Here is a 3,951-nt window from a genome sequence, read left to right on the forward strand (position 1 = left end):
TTTTTTATTTGCCTTCAGGTTTTTGAAGCATTTCAGAGTCACATTTTAAAACTTAACAACACTTTGAGCTAGAAACTTTTTTTTGTAATGAAAAATGTGTTTTTCCTATAATCACATGACTCCAAGTGCTGGGGTTTTAAAGAAAAACATCAAACAACATGAGATTGGGCAACACTGTAATAGAAAGGATCACACGAGGTGGGGAGAGTTTGTTACAATCACACAGTTGCACTACACAGAAAAGCTTCTGTTGTAGAACTGGCTATTTGCTGCACTGAGGTCACATTCCTAAAATGCCCAAGATTGTGGCCATCAACCCAGAACTATCTCCCAGGAATTTATTGCTGTGTAGGAAAAACTTCCCCCAAGGTTCCAGTGTATCTGCCAATTCCCCACAGACTTGTTGAAACACTGAAGTTTGCGTGGATGATGCCAATGCTACGTTAGCCAATGCTGGGTATGCAGGAGCATCAGGAATGCTGGTTTAAAATATAAGTAACTGCATATTGGGAAAAACCCAGCTAAGGGAGTTACATCCTATATACTTTCCTGTGTTCCCACTAGTATGCTTAGGCACTCGAGGTTCATTATGAACCAATTTGTTTAATTAAGAGCCGCAACAAGGGGAAAGAAACCGATTACAGTGAAATTATACAGACAACCCCAGAACATCATTGCCCTGAACAAAAGTGGAGAACAAGTATTTAATAATGGACTAGCAACAGACAGGTATAACATGATGATCTAATGGCTGGAAGTTGAAGGTAGACAAATAAAGACTGGAAATAAGGCATAAATGTTTAACAGTGAGAGTAATTAACCTTTGGAACAACTTACCAAGGGTCGTGGTGGATTCTCCATCACTGACAATTTTTAAAGCAAGATTGGATGTTTTTTTCTAAAAGATCTGTTCTAGAAATTATTTTGGGGAAGATCTGGATCCTGTGTTATACAGGAGGTCAGACTAGATGAACATAATGGTCCCTTCTGATCTTGGAATCTATGAGAGAGCAGGGGCCATAGAATCAATTTGCAAGGCAGTGCTTTCTGAAGGCTGCATTGGCATGCAATTCTCCAGCTGCCCACTGGTGGGCAGCTGAGGTATAATTGAACAATTCAAAACATTTAGAAGTGAAAAAATCAAAGGATTTCCAAAGTCACAGTGCACCAGACAAAGATTACTGGACTTCCTACAGGATGCCAAGGCAATTAAAGTGCTCGGGTGCTAAAGGTAGTTAAGCACTGCTATTTACCTTCTCACAATATTGCACTACAAGGGCAAGGGAAAACCCAATAAAATCCAAAGGCAACATACAAAACTGATACTAGGAAATACTTTTAACACAAAGCATAATTAATCTGGAACTCATTGCTACATCAATGTGGCAAAGAGTTTAGAATTTTTAAAAGGAGTAAATATTTATGTAATTTAAAAAAACAGCAGTTAGATAACAATACAACAGGACAAAACTATAGAAGGGATACAAAACCTGCTGTTTCAGAACATAACTATTAACTGACTAGGTTTAGGAATAAACTTCCCCTGTAGGCAGGTTATTTCTTATTTGTCTACGACGGAGTTTCTTGCAAGTTTCTTCATAGCATCTAGTACTGGCCACCATTAGGGACAGGATAAAGGATAGACTGAGCTGGTATGCAAAAAGAAAAGGAGTACTTGTGGCACCTTAGAGACTAACCAATTTATTTGAGCATGAGCTTTCGTGAGCTACAGCTCACTTCATCGGATGCATACCGTGGAAACTGCAGCAGACTTTATATACACACAGAGAACATGAAACAATACCTCCTCCCACCCCACTGTCCTGCTGGTAATAGCTTATCTAAAGTGATCATCAAGTTGGGCCATTGGGCCATAAATGGCCCAACTTGATGATCACTTTAGATAAGCTATTACCAGCAGGACAGTGGGGTGGGAGGAGGTATTGTTTCATGTTCTCTGTGTGTATATAAAGTCTGCTGCAGTTTCCACGGTATGCATCCGATGAAGTGAGCTGTAGCTCACGAAAGCTCATGCTCAAATAAATTGGTTAGTCTCTAAGGTGCCACAAGTTCTCCTTTTCTTTTTGCGAATACAGACTAACACGGCTGTTACTCTGAAACCTGAGCTGGTATGGCAATTCCTATGTAAGATAAAAGAGGTATGGGTCAATGGTCTAAAATTGAGATATATAGAGATGATTAATAGGCAGGAACCCTGAGTGCCCCCCCAGAGGTGAGGCATGGGGGAGTACACAGGGTCACATGCAATGCCCCCTCCCCCACATTTCTGCAGTGCAGAGCTGCCGTCTGTGGTTCACTAACTCTGCAGCTGGATGCCACCTCCTGGGTCCTAGTGCTGAGTGCCTTGCATGTTTTCTGTACAATGGTGAGTGCCTGTGCTGGGCCAGGGTGGGGAAATGGGAGAAGGAGGGGGGGAGGAAAGGCAGTGGGGAAGAAAGGGGGATGTGATAGGGCAGGGGGAGGGGGAATGGGGAAGGGGATGGGATGGGAAATGGTGTGGGAGAAAAGGGAGCCCAGCATGCAGTGTCCTCTCAGCAGCAGCACGGGCTCCCCTGTTAAGCAGGCCCATCTCGACCCCCCACCCCCATCCCTGTAGAGCCTCACACCCCCTGCACCTGGACCACCCCAACAAACCGCCACACCTGGACCCCCACCCCACTGAGCCCCAAACAGCTGCACCCAGACCTCCATCCCACTCCTGTACCCCCATAAAGTCCCATTGCCCCTGCACACAGAACCCCCCAATGAGCCCCTGTGCATCCAGATTGCCCCACATAGAACCCTCTCACCCCACACCTGGATCCCCCCACACTAAGCCCGTCTGCACTTCGATCCTGCTGGGCTGAGCCTGCCTGCCCACATCTGGTACACCTGTGATGAGGGGCAGGGCCCTTGCACTGTGTCAGGGTTGGGTGCAGCCTCACTGCCAAGTCCCTGTCCTGGGAGGGGGGAGCTTCAGGGTGATCTCTCAGCTCAGTGCAGCCAGTAGCCTGTGCTCCGCACAGCCATGCTGGAGCGTCCACATTAATTTACTGACAAATAAAATTTGCAAAATTTTAAAATAATTGTGTGCAGAATTATTAATTTTTTTTAGCAATTCCCTCAGAAGTAAATGTGAGATTTTTTCCTGTACTCAGTGAAATGACCTACTCGTAGTGCATTATTGAGCCATTAGTTATATAAGAGGTCCAGACAGGGTGTGGTGCCAGATAAATAAGGGAGACAAAGTTGGAACTCAAACTGTGTGGAAGTTGTTTTCTTTAACAGATCCTGCTTAAGACATAATTGATTCTATATCATGACTACCACTGAACCAAATTTCATGATTTTAGCTCAGTGGAAACATGGGAATTAATGGCAATCCATGACTGAGTCCATTATAAGTATTTATTCAAAATAAGTCCAATAGGACCTAATCGTGTAGTTTCCATACAGGCAAAATGAGCCTTAGAACTTCACTGGAACTTTGTCTATGTAACAACTACAAGATGTGGCCTATAGTTTGCTCACTCTGCATCTACACAAGGAATTAACTCCTTTCTGTCTCTAACAGATAAGGAAACAAATGCAACACATTGAACTATAATATAAATCTTAACTACAATTTCATACTTCCTCTAAACACATCCCACCACAAACCTAACCAGTTTCAATTCTGAATACTTGTTAATTTTGCTGAAGGTTTTGCATGATAGCGTGAGGGAACTTTGTGTGCTGCATATAGTTATTTTCTGGGAGACAAAAAAGTTTCTTGCAGAGATGCAGAATCTGGCATTATTGGCTGACAATCCTGTCTTCACAATATGACAAAAATACATCCCTTAATTTGGCATTTCTTTGTTTTTAAGAGCTTGTGTTGGGGGGGAGGTGGCATTTAAGCAACCTTACCCAGTTTTAAACCAAGTTTATATATGCACAGGCACTCTCTGA

This window comes from Lepidochelys kempii, chromosome 8 (assembly GCF_965140285.1).
Source record: "Lepidochelys kempii isolate rLepKem1 chromosome 8, rLepKem1.hap1, whole genome shotgun sequence".
NCBI lineage: Eukaryota > Metazoa > Chordata > Testudines > Cheloniidae > Lepidochelys > Lepidochelys kempii.